Below are 21,319 nucleotides of genomic sequence, written 5' to 3' on the forward strand. Positions count from 1 at the left end.
ACCGCGGGGGGGAGGGTGTAAGGTGGGAGAGGGGTGGAAATCCATCAGAATGTTCCTAGTACAAAAGTTGGCAAAACAAAGAGCACCAAAAAAAAAAAAATACTGAACTGTGTAACAGGAGAAATTCTCTCACAAGGAGAGTGTTCCTGAGCCAAGTTTAGGCAGAGGAAAATTTTTCCAGCACGTCAGGAATGAAACTGACGTTCCATTAGGAAGAAAAAAGGGAGGGGGCTGGAGGAAAGAGCCAGGGGGAAAGGCAGGAAAATTCAGACATTCCGAGGGAGCTTGAAATTCCAGACGGGCCTCGGGAGAGAGAGCTTGAGAAGGTCCCCTCTGCAGGCTGACGGCAGTTTCTCTTGAGCTCCCAGCCCCACGGACATTTCCTGTTCTGCCTCTGGAAATTCAAGCCAAAAATTACAAAACATCCTTTCCCTGTGACCAAGTGCTCGGTTCGGAGACCATCCCCTCTCCACGTCGATGACCTCAGTCCTGCCCTCCCCTTCCTTCCGCGGGACCCCTCCCTGACCAGAGGCTCAGCTTCCCAAGGAGAGATGATGGATCTGTAGCAGGTGGTGCGAAAGCCGGAGAGAAAAGACCCTGGAACCAAGGTCGAAGAGGTAGGAACTGAGGGACTGGACATTCTTGTGATCATTTGACATTTATTGAGCAAAATGAGGAGATTGTCCTTTTAGCCTTGGGCTGAGGACATTTTCGCTGATGGGTGTGTGTCGTGGGTGGGTGGACTCGGGATAAAGTCAGGCATTTCTTTTCCCACTCTCTTTCCAAATTTAACTTTAATTCCTAGGTCCCTGGAAGCACACATTTTGCTTGAGTTCTGATGTGGAAAGTGTTATGGCAGAATTCTTGATTTTTTTTTCTTTTCCTTCTCTCTCTCTCTCTCCCTCTTTTTCTTCTTTCTCTTTTTTCTTCCTTCCTTCCTTCCTTCCTTCCTTCCTTCCTTCCTTCCTTCCTTCCTTCCTTCCTTCCTTCCTTTTTTTTGGAGACCCTGGAATGTCAAGGAGTATTTATAAATACCTTCAGCTTTGAATAGATTTAGAGAGAAATGACTAAAATGGAAAGGCCAGAAAAAGAAATTTTCACCATGATGAACTGGGATCCAGCTGCTTCCCAGGACCTGGGCCAAGTGTTCTGGCTTCCCAATGCCCTCTCCTCTCTCCTTCTCTCTCTCCCACCCACCATCATGGATGGGGACACTCCAGGCATGGAGATGTGGCACCAGTGCTATACACTTATGGGCAGAGCCCAAATGCTGTGTGAAACTTAGCCGTCTGTGGCAGAGCTAACTGGTCTACCCAGAATGTGGCCCTTGGCTTCCTTAGGGGCACACTCTCAGCTGCCATTGCTGGAAGGCTCACTTTGACAAGATGTCCTGACATTGGACTGACTCAGGGGACTCAGCATGGCTTCTGCACAAGAAGTACTTGAAAGTTTATGAAGCAGTCATAAATGAAGCATTTCAAATGCCCTTTCTTTGCACTCCTATGACCTGGGCTTCCCTGAACCACACACATTTCTCTTTAGCCACATGCTGCTGTACACTGCTCTCTAACAGGCTAAATAAATGGGAGGATGAATTGAGCAAAACTAGTTATAACCTACTAGCTGTTGATCCCATGATAGCCACTAACTCTTGTTGAGTACTTGTGGTGTTGCCGGGCACCATTCTAAGGATGGTAGGTCTCATCCTCATCCCCACTTCACAGATGAGGAGATTGAGGCAGGAGACACAACTAGTACATGGCAGAAGAGGGACCTGAACTGAGGTAGTAGCTCCAGTATGGAATCCATGCCACCATGCTCTGAAACCAAGATGATCCAGGTTCCAGCATTGTCGAGTGAGGTAACGTTGGACAAGCTCAATATCCTCAGCCTCAGTTTCCTTCTCTGTGAAATGGGATAGTAATAACCTCACCTCATAGAGGGGTTGTGAAAGGTGAATTACTTGTAAAAGATTATTTTTCTGAAGCAGGTGAACAATGCCAGCATGCTCTCCCCAGTCCTGTGAGTGTGCTGTGTGCATGTGGAGGGTTCCTTGTGACCGAGAAGCCTCAGGTTGTGCAGGGGGCGGGGTAGCAGAAGTGCCTCGGGAGGTTTGTGCCTTCTACCAAGGATATTGGGGCTCAGCTGCTGGCCAGTGCAAGACTCTAGCTGCCAGCTCACTAGACTCTAAGCTCCCGAAGGACAGGGTTCATGTTTTATATACATTTGTTCCTCTTAGAAAATGTTTCTTAAGCTGCGGTCTAAGGACATCATTGCTCTTCGGATGGGGCACAGGGTCCCCTTTGAGGAGGAGTTCAACTAGGAGCCTATGGGTGTTACAGGAGCTGCCTCTTCCCACTTCAAACAGAGCAGCTACATCTTTACCTGACTTATATGGTCGGGTGCCCAGCTGAAAGAAAGTTTTGAAATATTTTCAACCGCTGACCTGGAACAAGGAATGTTTTATCTATACTGACATGATTGGTTATGGAACACAGTTGATTTACAGAGGGATTTCTAGCTTGTCTTGTCTAGGTTTTCACCCAGCTAGGACCTCCCAGCTAACCTTCTACTTAATGGTCATCTCCTGCCCTGGGGAGGTGTGTGCCGGCCAGGCTCGGGAGGTGAGTGTTCCCATCGCCTGCAGCCTGTCCTCATGTGCAGGGACAGACAAGGGCCAGGGCCCCAGGGAGCTGAGATTACAACCTGGCCTCTCTCTGAGTCTTTTCTGAATGTGCCCTTCTCACTTCTGCTCATGTTAAGGGCTTTGTGATCAATACTCATAATGACTATTATAGATCTTCCTTAATGATAACAGCTTACTTATTGAGTCATTGTGTTGAGTACATTACACAGATTAGCTCATGCACTCCCCACAGAAGCCCTGTAGGGCAGCCTTCAGCATCATGGCCACTCTGCTGATGAGGAATCTAAAAATGCAGAGACTCTGAGCAACTTGCCCAACATCACCCAGCCAGGTAGTGGTGGTGACGGTGCTTGAAGCTATGTCCCCTGAGTCTGAGCAGAGACTCTGAGCAACTTGCCCAACATCACCCAGCCAGGTAGTGGTGGTGACGGTGCTTGAAGCTGTGTCCCTTGAGTCTGAGCAGAGACTCTGAGCAACTTGCCCAACATCACCCAGCCAGATAGTGGTGGTGACGGTGCTTGAAGCTATGTCCCCTGAGTCTGAGCAGAGACTCTGAGCAACTTGCCCGACATCACCCAGCCAGGTAGTGGTGGTGACGGTGCTTGAAGCTATGTCCCCTGAGTCTGAGCAGAGACTCTGAGCAACTTGCCCAACATCACCCAGCCAGATAGTGGTGGTGACGGTGCTTGAAGCTATGTCCCCTGAGTCTGAGCAGAGACTCTGAGCAACTTGCCCGACATCACCCAGCCAGGTAGTGGTGGTGACGGTGCTTGAAGCTATGTCCCCTGAGTCTGAGCAGAGACTCTGAGCAACTTGCCCAACATCACCCAGCCAGGTAGTGGTGGTGACGGTGCTTGAAGCTATGTCCCCTGAGTCTGAGCAGAGACTTTGAGCAACTTGCCCAACATCACCCAGCCAGGTAGTGGTGGTGACGGTGATTGAAGCTGTGTCCCCTGAGTCTGAGCAGAGACTTTGAGCAACTTGCCCAACATCACTCAGCCAGGTAGTGGTGGTGACGGTGATTGAAGCTATGTCCCCTGAGTCTGAGCAGACTGCCTTGACTATTTTTAAGCCTTGTTTAACAGACATCAGAAGAATACTGTGAGTACAGTTCTTTCATATTTTTTTGGCAAAGGATGTCTCTGAGACTAGGCTGGGAGGAACAGTGACAGGGCCAGGACAGAATGTTCCATGGAAGGAAGAGTGGCTTTGTGAAAAAGTGGAGTCAGAATTCTTGTCCAAGCTATGTCTCTGATAAACTTGACCTCTCTTCTGAGAGCTAGCTCTGGAGCCAGACTCACTGGATTCAAATCCCGCTCTGCCACATATTAGCTGGTTCATCTTAGGAAAATGATCAAAATAATAATATCCTGTGTAGAGGGATGATAACAGTACCTGTTTCACAAATATATTATATCTTAATTCACATAAAGCATTTAGAACTGTGTCTGGCACATGGTAAGCACTCAATAAATATAAATATATTATTATGTGTACAAGGGGTTGTTGGATTAACCTTAGGTAAAGTAGCTGAGTGGCAGTCTAGAAATAAGACGTAACTAGTGTTTGAGATGGTAAAATAGGCACTCCTAACTTGAACTGTGAGCTGGGGATAAGAGGGTGGTGCCTGGACCTCAGCCGGGAAGGACCCAGGGTCCCTGAGATCTAACTTATAACCTATGAGGAAGAGCTTAGATGTTCTGCCAGGAATTAAAGAGGTAAAACCGAAACAGCACATCTTTACGGTTGGCCTTGCCAAATTGGATCTTTTGATTAAAGGAAGTATAATTTAGTTATCTTTTATAGTTATGGGAATTAGTCCCAACTGTTAGACCTATTGTTACTTCCAAAAAAAAAAGGTTGTTTTTCTCAATGACTAAATGACATTGGCTGAGCCACTTTTATTTTCGGAAGAATGACTTTAGAATTTCAACCTGCGATATCAAAGTTAAGAGCTAAATATAGCTGATTAGAAGAACACAATAAGAAAAACATGACTTACAAAAGAATTCTATGGCTTTTTCAAAGAACAAAATGGTGAGCGCAGCTTAAGTCCAGATTTTGAAAGTAGTGAGCATCAGGCGGCCAGCCTTTCCTGGAAGTAAAAGTAGGCAAGAAATAAATTAATAACTGACATATACTGAGCACTCACCATGAGCTAAGGGCTTCACATGCATTATCGCACTTATTTAGTCCTCATGACCAACTGTGAGGAGAGAGCTAGCATTCCCCAGTTTGTGAATGGTGATAGAAAGTTTTACAGAAGGAAATAACATGCACAAAAGCACACAGCTACCAGCTGTGTGCTCAGCAGCACTTCCCAAGTGCTAGGGTCGGGTTTCTAACTCGGGACTGTAGGGTTTGGGAATGGGTGCTTAAATCCTACATTGCGGGGATAGTAAATAGAGTCCTCCCTGCCGCAAGTCACTCCTATTTGTTTGAAGAGTGCTGTATTTGGAAGTGGATGGGAGGAGCCGTGACTCTTATAGCACAAGGTCTGAGTGCAACACCCTTATTCGCTTTTTGGAGAGCAGGGGTCAGAAACTTAAAGGGACATGTGACAGGGGCACAGGACAGGGGACGCAGCTGCATCTATGCAAACAAACTGTCAGGCTCGGCCAGGCCAGGCGTGGGTGAACCTGCAAAGCAGGTTGTCTTTCCTGGGGCACTTCCAGAGGCTCCTCTGTCTCCAGGGTTCCTCTCTCCTTTTCTTTTCTTTTCTTTCTTTATTGTTTCCTTATTATTGGATTTATTGGGGTGACACTGGTTAATAAAATTATAGAGATTTCAGGTGCACAGTTCCACAACACGTCATCTGTACATTGCGTTGTGTGCTCGCCACCCCAAGTCAGGTCCCTTCCATCACCAGACCTCCCCACTCCCCTCCCGCAGCAGCCATCACACTGGCATCCATGTCCATGCGTCTTCTCTCTTTTTTGCTCAATCCCTCCACCCTCCCAGCCTCCCCTGATAGAGAGCTGTCAGCCTGCTCTCTCTCTATGAGTCTGTCCTATTTTACGTGTTAGTTCATTTTCTTCATTGAATTCACATATCAGAGAAATCATAAGGTACTTGTCTTTCTCCGACTGGCTTATTCCACTTAGCACAGTGCTCTCTGGGTCCACTCGTGCTGTCGTAAAGGGTAAGATTTCCTTCTTTTTTACAACCGAGTAGCATTTCGTTGTGTAAATATACCATAGCTTTTTAATCTACTCACCTAATGATGGACACTTGGACTGCTTCTAAATCTTGGCTACTGTAAATAATGCTGCAATGAACATAAGGTTGCATATATTTTTCAAATTAGTATTTTGGGTTTCTTTAGATGAATTGCCAGAAGTGGGATCACTGGGTCATAAGACAGTTTCTTTTTAAACGTTTTAAGTAACTCTATACTGCTTTCCACAATGGCTGCCTCTCTCCTCTTCTGAAGAGGTCTGGTCACCCTCTAACAACAGTGAGAAGGTCCCAGCCCTGCTCTGCCCATAATCCCCCAGGACCTGATACCTAAATTAATTATATGTGTTGTTCATCAAAGCCTCCGCTGCCCAGTGCTTGACTTGTAGCAAACTATTGGACAGAGATTCATGAATGAATTGATATGCAGGTATAGCTCCTTTAGATTTCACTGTGACGGTGAAGAGGAGGAGCATTATGGAATAAGGCAACCCCTAGGTACCCCAAGCCACATACCACAGCTGATATCCTCTCCAAAGCTGGAAAGACGAACTCCTTTCTGAGAGTCTAAAGCCCAGATGGAAAGCTTTCCATGTGTTATTTGATAGACGAGCTGCTTCTCTGAAATTTCAAAACAGAGAGCGCCGACTTAACCCGGACAGCTCCAGGCAGGCAGCAGTTAAAATAGGAGATATCCTTCCTCTGTGTGTACAGCGCTGTCTTTGTCCCTTTTCCTCCTAGTGGCCTTTATCCACTCGCCTTCTCAGCCTCCCTCATCTAGAAACCCCTTCCTTCCTCACCTGTAGTACAGCCTCTAGGCCAGAGGTCCCCAAACTATGGCCTGCGGGCCGCATGCGGCCCCCTTGAGGCCATTTATCCGGCCCCCGCCACACTTCTGGAAGGGGCACCTCTTTCATTGGTGGTCAGTGAGAGGAGCACATTGACCATCTCATTAGCCAAAAGCAGGCCCATAGTTCCCATTGAAATACTGGTCAGTTTGTTGATTTAAATTTATTTGTTCTTTATTTTAAATATTGTATTTGTTCCCTTTTTTTTTTTTTTTTTTTTACTTTAAAATAAGATATGTGCAGTGTGCATAGGGATTTGTTCATAGTTTTTTTTTATAGTCCGGCCCTCCAATGGTCTGAGGGACAGTGAACTGGCCCCCTGTGTAAAAAGTTTGGGGACCCCTGCTCTAGGCCTTTAGTTCACTGAACAACCTTAAAGCCCTCATCTCCAAGTCTGGCTGTGTTCACACCAGGACTCAACCAGCACTCCTGTGGGGCCTGTCAGGAGATATGGAGGGTCCTAGTTTAATGACTAGGGGGTGGAGTTAGGAGAAGGGAGGAAATCTGTTGTACATCCCAGGCCACCCAAATAGATGAGGTTGGGAGTGGAGGGCTAGTACCTTTTGCACTTTCATCCCTGGAGCAATAGTAGGGATATTCCGTTCCTTAGACTCATGCTCTATTTTCAAAATGAGGTTTGAAGAGACAGAAGCCGACAGTACTTGGAAAAGCAGACACAATACGGAACAAAATGTCCCAAGGTAGCGGGAGAAGGTTAGTATGTTCGTTGTTCCATGTGAAGCTTTCTTGGACCCTTAGAACTTTCCATAGTTTGACTTTCTGGCTAATCATTACCATCTGCGTGGCTGCTGGCAGCCGCCCCTCTGCTGGGCCTGCTAGTAGAGAGCTACCAGGCCAGCCCGAGGGCTGCGCCAGCTGCCGCCAGCTGCCGAGGCCCCCTCGAGTCTCCTTCAGGAACAAGCAGGCGTGCCCACGGACTGCGGACCCGGCTGGTGGTGAGTGGCTGGCCCTCGTGTCTGTCTCCTTGCCTCTTGCAGCTGGTTGAGCAGAGCCTGGGCCGCTTTCCCAGTCTCAGGTTTCCTCCGCCCGCGTGCCTGTGATACGTCCGCGTGTGTGAGGGAGCAAAGCCGGCGCCTTTCCCTGGAGCGGCTCAGTAGCCAACGTGCACTGCACAGCCTTGCACAGATGCAGAGCTGCGTCATGGAAAAAAGGGGTCTGCATATACTTTAGTAAATAAACAGCTGTCAGGGCTCTAGGCACGTATCAGCCGGAACCTGGTAAGGCTTTTAGTTTGCTTCTGGAATCATGTGCATCAGGACTAAAAGTGATCTCAGAGACTTTCTCGTCTAAACCCTTTGTTTTACAGATGATGAGAATGAGGCCTAGAGAAGTAATGACTTCTCCAAGGTCACAGGACGAGGCTCCGGGGGCCCCTCTATGTCACAAAACCTATCTGTTATGTGGATGGTCTTGAAAAACAATTAAAACTACTTGGGGCCCTGGCCGGTTGGCTCAGTGGTAGAGCGTCGGCCTGGCGTGTAAAAGTCCCGGGTTCGATTCCCGGCCAGGGCACACAGGAGAAGCGCCCATCTGCTTCTCCACCCCTCCCCCTCTCCTTCCTCTCTGTCTCTCTCTTCCCCTCCCGCAGCCAAGGCTCCATTGGAGCAAAGATGGCCCGGGCGCTGGGGATGGCTCCTCGGCCTCTGCCCCAGGCGGTAGAGTGGCTCTGGTTGCAACACAGCGACGCCCCGGAGGGGCAGAGCATTGCCCCCTGGTGGGCAGAGCATCGCCCCCTGGTGGGCGTGCCGGGTGGATCCTGGTCGGGCGCATGCGGGAGTCTGTCTGACTGTCTCTCCCCGTTTCCGGATTCAGAAAAATACAGGGAAAAAAAAAAAAAAAAGCTACTTGGGTGTTCGCCTGACCTGTGGTGGTGCAGTGGGTAGGGCGTCGACCTGGAACGCTTAGGTCGCAGGTGTGGGGCCCTGGGCTTGCCGAGTCAACGCACCTACGGAGTTGATGTTTCCTGCTCCTCCCCACTTCTCTCTCTCTCTCTCTCTCTCTCTCTCTCTCTCTCTCTATCTCTCTCTCTCTCTCTCTCTCTCTCCTCTCTAAAATGAATAAATAAAATCTTTTTTAAAGGATTAAAAAAAAACTACTTGTGTGCTGGATATTTCCATTTACCCTTGTAAACCTACTCTCCACTCTTCTCTGTGTCCAGGAAGCTGATCTGAACGGCTCTCTCACATTTGACATTCGGTTAGGTTCAGCCAGCAGAGGCCGCTGTAGGAAATCAGAGGGAGGGAAGAGAGTGATCCAAAGGTATAATATTTATTCCCCTTGCTCTTTTCCTGCTGGGTTGTCATGGGCTGGTTGTGTCCTCTGACTGAAGACACAACTCGTGTCAGACAGCCTCTCCACACGGCTCTGTCCCTCTGACCCTTCAGGCCTGGGTTAGAAGCAGTCTCTCCCAGTAGACAGCCCTGGGAAACTGCTATCTCTCGAGGTCTCTCACATTCTACTCAGTCCTTTGTAAACAGTCTCTTTATTAAACTCTCATGTTGGAAAGTGTTACCTGCTGGGATCCTGACCGACCCATGTGGCTTTGTTTACTAGAGAAAGAAAAACCTATAGTCACTACTCTTACTGTCATTCTTGGCTTGATAGTTTCTCAGATTTTCCTTTTTTTTTTTTTTTTTTTTTTTGATGACTTGGAATGTTTTGAGGACTGCTAATCCAGTATTTTGTAGAATGTCTCTCAATTGGGATTTGTCTTATATTTTTCTCATGATTACACTGGGGTTGTGCATTCTTGGGAATGTCACAGAAATAAAAGTGGCATTTCATTGCATCATCATATCATGGGTAGGCACTATTAGCGTGACTTATCACTGTTGGTGTTAGCCTTGGTTACCTGGCTGGAGCAGTGTTCGTTGGGTTTCTCTGCCGTGAGGTCACTCTGTTTTCTTGTCCATCCAGGCGTCCTCTTCCTCTTTGGAAGGAAGTTACTGAGCTCAGCTCAGGCTAACGGAGTGGGGCGTTAAGCATTGCCTCATTAATGGTGGAGTATCTATATAAATTATTTGGAATTTTTTTTCATGAGGTATTTGTCTCTTCTTTTCATTTATTTATTTGTTAAATCATTTATACCAGTACAAATTTGTGTGTATTTATTTTATACTTAGGTTATAGTTCAATACTAATTTATTAATTTTATTGCTTAATTTTTCCCAGCTTTGGCTATTGGGAACTCTTTCAATTGACTTCTGTGTCCCTTTGTTATACCCCATTAATATGAGTTATGATGTTGTTTCTGTTCGTTGGTTTTGTGTTTTGTGGGTTTTTTTTAGCACTTCTTTACTTTTTGACACTGTAAGATGCTCAGGGCTCATCTTGTATGTTTCCTGCCCTGTCCTAGATGCAGCCATTTCTCCAAGTAGCCTTGACTCCTTTTATTAGAGAATAGTATTGAAACCAAGATCTGGGTGCTAGGTATGCTTGTTGCCACTGAGATGTTGATGATGTGTCTAGTCCTTCACAGTTAATAGAGCAAGAAGAGATATGTGTATATATTAATTTGTGTATATACACACATTTATAACTATTTCTACATGTAACCATCTGACTCTATATTAAGCAAAACTTGAACTGGTATGGACGTCTCCAACTCTAACCCATTAGCATATGGGTCTTTCTAGACCTCCCTTTGCTTATCTATAGAACCCATTCCAACAGTGAGAAATCTGGCTCCCACCATCTGCCTTCCATTTACTTCACTGTTCAATTGCAATATACATGTATAGTGGTATTAGAATTGTTAACAGATATGCCCATGGGCAACAACTTGATCAGAGAGACTACAGTGCTTCTGTACAGTTTCTTTTGTCTTTAGTCTGATAGATGCCACTTATTTCCAAAGTTAGTCAGGTCAGCACCTTTTCCTCTCCAGACCCTTTAGTGGAGTTGTCTCAAACATTTGTAATACAGTTAGAGTGTTTTATTACAGTGGGGATTCCATCTTAGAATCCCCTAATCCCCTAAATGATTTCTCTTTAATTTTCACATATTAAGTTCACTTTTTTTGAGAGAGAGAGAGACAAGAAAAAAAAGAGAAAGAGAGAGAGGGACAGGCACGGAGAGACAGAAAAGCATGGGAACGTGCAGATACTCCAGTACTTTCAGCCTTTTGTATGGTGCATTTTCACCAATGAAATAAGTTGGTTTTACATCTCATTTGCATAATAAAACAACTTTCTTTGACTTGTTTGTTTTTCTGATGTTCTTGTTTAATAAAAAAAAGTCAAATGCTTCCATTTTTTTATTGCTTCATATTCATTTTGAAATATCCCCTGATTTTTGTGAGCAGTATAGTTGTGCATTGATTACATCTTGTATGTGCTTTGACTGGAGATTGGACCAGTGACCTCAGGCCCAAGTCAAGCTAGCAACCCCTTGCTCAAGCCAGCAACCTTGGGTTTAGAATCGGCAACCTCAGCATTCTGGGTTGATGCTGTATCCACTATGCCACCATCTGTCAGGCTAGGTTCACTCTCTGTGCTGTAAAGTTCTATGGGTTTTGACAAATGTGTAGTGTCATATTCCCACCATTAAGGTATCATATTGAATAGTGTCATACCCTAAAAATAACCCCTGTTCTTCATATATCAAGGCTTATGGAGGAATAATACCTGGTGAAGAAAAAGAGCGAGAGCAAGATTGGACTAGAAAGCCTTCACACTGAGGTACAGGCCAGACTAATGCAGAGCTCCAAAGCAAAGACTGCCCATCAGAAGGGTCCCATATTAGACAGAAATGGTCAGGCCTTTATACTACCACCTTGCTCAGCCATTGGCCACGGACTGCCAGCGATCAATGTCAGCTCAAAAGCAGAGGCAGACCCTGAACAGCTGGAGATTATCAGCTAACCACATTCCTTAAAGCTGGGTTGTTAAATCTTTTCTTGGAGAGGAATCTGAGTGCTGCAACTCTGTGTCTGCCAGAAATATCTGTGACAATCCCAAGCAGAGATTGGCTGACCATTGGTCAGGAACCCTGAGTAAAGAATTCCTACATCAGGTGGGAATTGAGTCAGATGATCTCATTGGCCGCTTTCAGCTCTTGGGCCCTATGACTGTCCTTCGGTCTGGTTTGATCCAGGCAACCAGCTGTTCCATTTCTCATATTCATTCCATCTTGTCCCTGCTTTCCTTCATCCACTGACCATGATGTGCCCTGCTCTGTCCTACAGGTAGGATCAGAGCTCCTCGTTTCTTTCAGGAACTAGTCACGGTGGTGCCCGGGAGGCAAAAGATGGTGTCTACGGCTCCCACTTCTGCTGCTCACATCTTTTTAGACCCCCAGATGCTCAAGAAAATGGTTACAGAATAGTACTACAGAAGCTTTGAGTTGAAAATTGAAAAACTCAAAGCTAAGACTATACAAACCAAATCCTCATTGGTTGTGCCTCTCCCTGGAACAACGAAAAAGCGAAACAACAGCACTCCCTACTGACCCATGCATGTATCACCCCTAGGGAGGTATGATGGTTTTATTTTCTTCCGAACTGCCTCCCACGCCCATGGGCGCCCTGGGATTGTCATCTGCAGGTGCAGTCATGCCAGTGCAATCCAGCCTTTCTCTGCAGGAACATGGCAAACATTCAGAACTTCCTGAAGAACACGTGGCTCTGAGGTTCTCATCTACCTGTGCTTCCTCCTCCTTTTGTTCAGCCTGCGGAAGGGTAAAAGCTTCTTTTATTCCTGTACCTTGGCAGCTCCATCTAGCTCACAAATGTCCTAAGATAAATAGTGAAGGTCTTCACATGACCTCTTAACTTCACATGACCCTCTTAACTTCTAAGCCTAAGGAAATGTTTATATTTACTCTGTCTCTCTTTAGAGATTTCCTTTGAATATTTGCTCTGCTTTCTTTGTAGCCTACCCCAGTGGTCCCCAACCTTTTTTGGGCCACGAACCAGTTTAATGTCAGAAAATATTTTCACGGACTGGCCTTTAGGGTGGGACGAATAAATGTATCACGTGACCGAGACAAGCGTCAAGAGTGAGTCTTAGACGGATGTAACAGAGGGAATCTGGTCATTTTTAAAAAATAAAACATCGTTCAGACTTAAATATAAATAAAACGGAAATAATGTAAGTTATTTATTCTTTCTCTGCGGACCGGTACCAAATGGCCCACGGACCAGTACCGGTCTGCAACCCGGGGGTTGGGGACCACTGGCCTACCCAGACTCCACAGGACCTGTTTGCTTTGCTCAGCCAGAGAACAGTAGTATTCTTTTTTATATTCATGCTTTTTTAAAAAATGAACCAGGCATACTGATTTTAATTTCAAAGATTCACAAATGAAAGCACTGCTTCGAACCCACACCCTCAGGACTCTCGCCAGCCTTCTGGTTTCCCTGTCTGCTTTTGTCATTGCTCAGTGAAATGGCTGCAGCTGGCACCTGCCAGGTCAGAGTGGAAATAAAGTATTGGTGGATGAACTCTCTGTACCCCCAACTCCCCCCAAGACCAGACAGAGGAGTTGGAATCCATATTTAAACACCCCAAGGTTGCTCTGGGTCACTCCTCTGGAGTTGCCTGAGACCCCCAAAAAGTACTAAGAGTTAATATTCCAAGATGACACTTGCGGTTATTGAGTCCAGGATGTTTAAATTACAGGCAGGTTCTGTCTCTGAATATAAGTCCAGGGCAGAAAAAGAGCCTGCTTTTAAAATAAAATCAATAAAAAGCACACAAAGGGTATACTGTCCCTGAACCATTATGTAGGAATAAAAATGACAGGCGAATGAAATGAAAAAGGAAAGAAGTTTTCTAAGTGCTTGCATTCCAATCCCTGAGAATACAGATGGAAATTGTGAACTTGGCAGCTGTTTCCACAGTGGAACAGCAGGTCACAGGTCAGAAGCACAGACTCTCTTCTGGAAACTGCCAACTTATTAGAGGTGACAGTTACATCACCTTGAAACAGGAACAAAGGCCTTTTTTTTTCCCTTTTGCCAGAATTCAGTTTTGCTGGCACAAAGTGTTAGAGAACAGTCACACACAGAGTGGCTGGTGGAATTATAGAGGGATTTTTGAGAATTAGCCTCAGGCAAAGGGCATTTGGCTGGACATTTGCACTGAAAACCTACCTTGTAAGTAATCATGTGACTTTCACCCGACTTAATTTTCTTGGAGGCTAGAGGAAAGGTCCTGGCGTGGGTTGTTGGCATGTATACCCTTCAGAGTAAACTGAGAATAAATTCAAAGACAAATCACCAAAAGGAATTTCTTTGACTCTGAATATAACTGGGATGGTTTTTAAAGTAATTTTTAAGATTTTTCTAATCAAAGTAATAGGTATGTAATTTTGTCTTTGGGTTAAGTGTGAATGAAGGAAATAAGGATGGAAGAAAGAACCAAGGACTGGGTGGGGGTGGGGAAATCTGAGTCTTGGTTCCGGCTTTGGTAGGGTAGGTTCTGTGGCCTATGCCATGGCCTTGGTTCATGTATATAAGTATAAGAAGGTAGGACTAGGTGGCCTCGAAGGGCCTTCCCGGCTCTGTTGTAGGAATCAGTCTCTTAGTTTTTATTTTTTCCCCTTATGTTTAAGCAGTGCCCAAACAATGATGCGAGGTGGAGTTAGGGTCTAGGTTTGCTAGAGAGTCATCTTGACACTGGGAGTGGGCCTCAGTCAACACTCACTGCATCCAACATTTTCTTTGCAAAGATGAATTCAAATTGAGACAGTCGCAAGGGTGGTACGTGAATTTGTTAAATGAATGAATGAATGAATCATTCAGGACAGCATTAAGGGAGAAGAGAATAAAAACATTCAGTTAGAGGAAGTTTATTTGGAATAGGGCATAATTTTGCTTAGCAATGAAGGCTGGGGGGAGGGGGCGGTGTATGAACAGGTTCAGCCAGAGCTAAACTTCAGGAAGTACAGACATACCTTGGCTAGAATGCGGGTTCAGTTCCAAGCCACCACAATAAAGCAAGTATCACAATAAAGCAAATCATAGATTTTTTTGGTTACTTGATGCACATAAAAGTTATGCTTACACTATACTATAGTCTAATAAGTGTGAAATAGCATTATCTCTAAAAAAAAAATGTCCATGCCTTGATTTAAAAATATTTTATTGCTAAAAAAATGCTAACCATCATCCAAACCTTCAACAAGTTATAACCTTTTCGCTGGTGGGGAAGGTCTGGCCTCAACGTTAATGGCTGGTGACTGATCAGGGTGGTGGTTGCTGAGGGCTGGGGTGGCCATAGAATTTCTTAAAATGAGAGAACAGTGAAATTTGCTGCATCAATTGACTCTTCCTTCCACGGACTATTTCTCCATAACATGTGATGCTGTTTGATAGCATTTTACTCACAGTAAAATCTCATTCAAAATTGTAGCCAACCCTCTCAAACCCTGCCATTGCTTTATCAACGGGTTTATATAATATTCTAAATTCTTTGTTGTCATTTCAACAATCGTCATAGCATTTTCACCAGGATTAGATCCTATCTCAAGAAACCACTTTTTTTTTTTTAACTCATCCATTAAAGAATCCATGGGAGAAGCCACTCCCATCCATTAAAGCTTTAGCACAAGATCGAAGCAGTTCAGTCCCATCTTCAGGCTTTACTTATAATTCTAGATCTCTTGCTGTTTACACCACATCTGCAGTTGCTTCCTCCGCTGCAGTCTCGAACCCCTCCAAATAGTCCATGAGGATGAGAATCAACTTCTTTCAAAATCCTGCTAATGTTAATATTTTGATCTCTTCCCATGAGTCACAAATTTTCTTAATGGTTCATGGTGGCCCCAAAACAATTATAATCACTGATCGCAGATCGCCATAACGAATGTAATCAAAATTAAAAACTTTGAACTAGTGTGATAATCACCAAAATGTGACACAGAGCCATCAAGTAAGAAAACGCTGTTGGGAAAATGGCGCCGATTGACTTATGCCACTCACGTTGTCGCAGGCCTCCAATTTGTAGAAATGTAATATCTGCAAAGTACAATAAAACAACGTGTATTAGGGGTAGGGCTAATTTATAGCCCTCTTTATCTGTAGAGTAGGATGGTGTGATTGCTGGCAGGCCGTTCAGCAATACAGTTCTTCCAGCTACAGGCAGTTTGATTAGAAAATAATGGGAATCTTTTTTTACCCAATTAAAGGACCGGAACATTGATTAAGATTTGCATTGTCTGAGTCTCACAGAAACCCAAATTCTTCGTGGCTAACCAGCGTGTTATTCTTTTCTGTTTTCCCTGATGGTAAAGAGATCTATCTGTAGGTAGGCAGCGTGTTATTCTCTTCTGTGTTCTCTGACGGTAAAGAGATCTATCTGTAGGTAACCAGCGTGTTATTCTTTTCTGTTTTCCCTGATGGTAAAGAGATCTATCTGTAGGTAGGCAGCGTGTTATTCTCTTCTGTGTTCCCTGACGGTAAAGAGATCTATCTGTAGGTAGGCAGCGTGTTATTCTCTTCTGGGTTCCCTGACGGTAAAGAGATCTATCTGTAGGTAGGCAGCGTGTTATTCTCTTCTGGGTTCCCTGACGGTAAAGAGATCTATCTGTAGGTAGGCAGCGTGTTATTCTCTTCTGTGTTCCCTGACGGTAAAGAGATCTATCTGTAGGTAGGCAGCGTGTTATTCTCTTCTGGGTTCCCTGACGGTAAAGAGATCTATCTGTAGGTAGGCAGCGCGTTATTCTCTTCTGTGTTCCCTGACGGTAAAGAGATCTATCTGCAGGTAGGTGATCCAGGCGGGCTCAGAGGCTCCTCCAGCCTCAGGAGTCAGCATGGCTGCGTGAACTCAGCGATCCCCTCAGCATCCACTCAGCCAGGAAAAGAAAAAGCCCCCAAAGGACTCACCCCCTGTCTTTGTCCATTTCAGCTGCTATAACAAAATACCACAAACTGGGTAGCTTATAAAACACAGAAATTTATTCCTCTCAGTGTTGAAGCCTGGGATGCCAACACCAGGGCCGCAGCATGGTCGCATTCTGGTGAAGGCGTTTTCCTGGTTCACAGCCAGGGCCTTCTGTGTCCTCACCTGGCGGAAGGGGCAAGGGATCTCATCTCCCTGGACCGTCTTTTATAAGGGCACTGAGCCCATTCATGAGTGCTCCACCCTCACAATTTAAGCATCTCTCCAAGGCTCCACTCCTAATATCACCACCTGTCGGGGTTAGGATTTTGACATATGAAACCTGGGGGGACACCAACATTCAGACTGTAGTGCCTCCTCACTACTGTTATGGATACTTCCTGGAAGTGGAACTTAACACCTCTGTTTGTATACCATCAACGAAAACTTAAAAAAAAAATCCCTATGGACCCCCCTAAAAGAAATGAACAAGTTTATATTAAATTTTATATGGAGCCTGACCAGGCGGTGGTGCAGTGGATAGAGCGTCGGACTGGGATGCAGAGGACCCAGGTTCAAGACCCTGAGGTCGCCAGCTTGAGCGCAGGCTCATCTGATTTGAGCAAAGCTCACCAGCTTGGACCCAAGGTCACTGGCCTGAGCAAGGGGTTACTCATTCTGCTGAATGCTCAAGGTCAAGGCACATATGAGAAAGCAATCAATGAACAACTAAGGTGTTGCAACGCGCAACGAAAAACTAATGATTGATGCTTCTCATTTCTCCATTCCTGTCTGTCTATCCCTCTCTCTGTCTCTGTACAAAATAAATAAATAAATTAATTAATTAATTAATTAATTTTATATGGAAAGGCAAAGGACTTAGAATAGACAAAATGATGTTTTAAAAAAGGAGAACAATGTTGGAGCACTCACACTACCTGATTTCAGGACTAATATGTGGTTCTTCAGTAGTAAATCCAATTTTATCCTTCAGCTTATAAATTTGACTCTTAAACAATTTCCAAAAAAGGAAAGATGGTACAACTAGAAATAAACATGTAATTTGCCAAAATGGCTGCTTTGAAGGGGGGTAATTCTCATTTACCATGATTACTGGGGGAGGGGAGGGAGCCCATGCTAAACATCAACAGTAACTTTGTCATCAAGACAGAACAAGTTTTAAATACTGGACACACCACTTACCTCTCTAAACTTTAGTTTCTTCATCTTAAAAGGGAGTGCAGAGTATAAAAATTATGTTATATAATTTACGGTATAGCTGGGGAGCTAGCCTACCTGACTGACTGAGCTCTGTCCTTTTCTAGCTGTGTGGCCTTGATCATGGTTAACCGTTTTATGCTTCTCTTCACTCATCTGTAAACTGAGGATACTAAAAATGCCAACTCAAAAAGTTGTGACAAACATTAAGTGAGTTAACAAATCTAAAGCACTTAGAACAGAGTCTGGTACAGGAAAAGTGCTCCACAAGTATCCCTTGCTGTTATCATCATTTCCTGTACAAACACTCACTCTGATTGCTTTTGCCAGCCGCCACGCAGAGTTCCTGGCTGCCCAAACGTGTTAGTTCCCACCTTCCTACAGAGCATGAGTAGCATTCTGGGGGAAGGTTTGACATGGTACGGAGAATTTTGCAATCTTGGGGGCAATCCTGAATTTCAATTTCTTGAATTTTACTTCTTTACTATATATATATATATATATATTTTTTTTTTTTTCATTTTTCTGAAGCTGGAAACAAGGAGAGACAGTCAGACAGACTCCCGCATGCGCCCGACGGGGATCCATCCGGCACGCCCACCATGGGGCGACGCTCTGCCCACCAGGGGGCGATGCTCTGCCTATCCTGGGCGTCGCCATGTTGCGACCAGAGCCACTCTAGCGCCTGAAGCAGAGGCCACAGAGCCATCCCCAGCGCCCGGGCCATTTTTGCTCCAATGGAGCCTTGGCTGCAGGAGGGGAAGAGAGAGACAGAGAGGAAAGCGCGGCGGAGGGGTGGAGAAGCTAATGGGCGCTTCTCCTGTGTGCCCTGGCCGGGAATCGAACCCGGGTCCTCTGCACACTAGGCCGACGCTCTACCGCTGAGCCAACCGGCCAGGGCTTCTTTACTATATTTTAAATGTTTAAAAAATGCCTTCCTGGCAGAATTATAATGCAGAGAAAGAAACCTTAACACTGCATATGGAGCACTAACCCCACCTAGACTTCACCGCAGGCCATGTATTGCCTTCCACCCCGGCTGGGCTGGCTGCTGGCCATCACATTCAGCGGCCCACTGCCCCAGGGACTGAAAACCGTGGGCTGCCTCCTTCTTCTCTTCTTCACTTTCTGCTCCTTCTTTGGTCACATTAGGCAGAAACTACAGGAACACCATACAATAGTCAGGTTTTATTCTCCCGTTCCATTTCAAATGCAATACCAAGTGTCCCCAGCTATTATTCCCTGCTTAAGGAGAACTCCTCAGCCGTGTGAATGGTTCTGACCCCCGAGCTGGCATTGCTTGCTCAGTCAATAGGTGAGATGACAGCAGGGTCATCCCACTTAAAGCTGGCCTCTGACTGCCGGACTTCAGAACCACACAAAGGAGAGGAGGGGTTTCCATGTCTTTAATAGTTTTCCACAGAGGACTTGTGACTGCATGGTAACAATTCTGCATCTTCATTAGGTATGCTAAGGCTTTTATTTATTTTTATTGAACTATAAAAAAGCAAGAAGAATTTTAAATCAACAGACATTAAACAGAAATTCTGCAGATATCTTGCAGTCGATTCCTTTGTTGGAGATCTGCAAGCAGTCTTTGGGATGGAGTAACAGATCTTGGCTCTGCTTCCATGAGAAAGACAAATCATTCTGTATCGGGGACTCTAGGGTCTACCCTAGGCATTTTTCCTGAAAAGCCCTCATAAGTTTACTTCCCAAAGACACGACTTCTACGTCACTGTCTTTACGTCCCTGGGTCTGAAGCCCCACCTGCCCATGCCTCCGCAGTAGCAGGGCAACAAGTTAGTAAAAAAAAAAAAAGCATCTCTGCAGAGATGTATTTGGCTCCCACATTGACAACCTTTCACATTATTATTATTATTTTTTTGTATTTTTCTGAAGCTGGAAACGGGAGAGACAGTCAGACAGACTCCCGCATGCGCCCGACCGGGATCCACCCGGCACGCCCACCAGGGGCGAAGCTCTGCCCACCAGGGGGCGGGCGTTGCTCTGCCCCGACCAGAGCCACTCTAGCGCCTGGGGCAGAGGCCAAGGAGCCATCCCCAGCGCCCGGGCCATCTTTGCTCCAATGGAGCCTTGGCTGCGGGGGGGGGGGGGGGGGGGGGAGGGAGAGACAGAGAGGAAGGAGGGGGGCGGGGTGGAGAAGCAAATGGGCGCTTCTCCTATGTGCCCTGGCGGGGAATCGAACCTGGGTCCCCCGCACGCCAGGCCGACGCTCTACCACTGAGCCAACTGGCCAGGGCCCCTTTCACATTATTTTGCAGACTCCTTTTCCCCCTCTTTATCTCAGCTTCTCTGCACCACAGTAGAGTGTAGGTTTCATTTTCTTCCTTTTCTTTCAAACCAGTTTAGTGGCACCACCCGGTGCCTTTCTGCACTCATAGTAATAACACTCTTCCCAACAGCCCACCTGTCCACCCAGTAGAAAGACAGCCTTCCCAGCCTCACACTCCTTTCTTGTTACTCCCTCTCCCATTTTCCCTTGGAATGACCCACTGAGAAGAAAGATCTTTCTCACTAGGACAGGCTGAGTATTCCTTTGGCCAGGGTCACAGCTTTGACAGGGTCATGCGATATCATTGGTTCTTCAATCACATTGCCAAAGTATTTCTGATAGAATGTGTAAAGAATTTGAACTTTAAAAAAGTATCTGCCAAGAGTCAACTTTTCTTCAGCTATTTGAAATCCTTCCCCGAAGACCTCAATTCAGTTTCAATACACTTTCACAAATTAATGTTTATTTTCCCACCGAGTAATCTGATGTCTATGTCCCCAATGTGGCAGCATCCGGGACTCCAGGAACTCTCTGGCTATAACAGAGTGAAGATAATGTATAAACAGGAAGTCAAAATTCAATACAAAAGAGAAAGAGAGAGAGAGATCTGTTGTAAATATGTCTCTATTATGAGTTTTCTGATCTTTTCTGGAAACATTAAAATGTAGTCGCATACATCTTTATTCTCCTAGAGCTTCCACTCAAGAATGACAGTTAATGTTGAACACCATTCCATGGGCTGCCCACCCACAGGCTCATTCATTCATTCAGCAAATCTTGTATACAAGCCAGGTCCACAGGCACTATGCCAGGCACGGAGCTTGGATACAGAGATAAGAAAGGGTTCTTGCCATTAAAGAACCCAGATTCTAGTGGAAAGATGAACAAGTGAAGAGATAATTACTACATAAGACTGGTAAACGCTACCCAGAACACTGGGAAGGAAGATTATAATATGCATGTAGGATAAATATTTTATCAACAATTGAATGCCAATCAGGAACAAGTGAAAACAAAAATAAATTTGTCTTCTCAGAGTTTACCTTCCTGTGCAGGAGACAGGCAATAACAGAAAAAGATGTAATGTCAGGATTCACGCTGGTGTTAGGGTAAATACAGTATAAGGTGTTAGTATTTCGATCTCCGTCACTCCCCCCCCCCCCCTTCGCCAACAGCAACAACAAAACGCTGGGGTAGAGGAGAGATGGCTGGAGAGCAGGGAGGTGGGGGGCAGGAATGGGTGAGAAAGAGCATCGAATATTCCGAAAAGGGAGTTACTAGGTGCAATGGG

General features: G+C 45.5%; 1 protein-coding gene across 2 annotated transcripts in view; it reads left to right on the top strand.

Annotated features, from left to right (window-relative positions):
• The first annotated feature begins 419 nt into the window (after positions 1 to 419).
• TACC1 (transforming acidic coiled-coil containing protein 1) overlaps positions 420 to 21,319 on the top strand; it is a 100,693-nt gene continuing 79,793 nt past the window's right edge. Inside the window, exon 1 of one of the 2 annotated variants that reach the window (XM_066380374.1) lies at positions 420 to 617. The gene's annotated coding sequence lies outside the window, so the exon portion shown is untranslated. The remainder of the gene's footprint in view (positions 618 to 21,319) is intronic. The other variant, XM_066380380.1, reaches the window with a different exon arrangement.

This window comes from Saccopteryx leptura, chromosome 4 (genome assembly GCF_036850995.1).
Source record: "Saccopteryx leptura isolate mSacLep1 chromosome 4, mSacLep1_pri_phased_curated, whole genome shotgun sequence".
Taxonomy (NCBI): domain Eukaryota; kingdom Metazoa; phylum Chordata; class Mammalia; order Chiroptera; family Emballonuridae; genus Saccopteryx; species Saccopteryx leptura.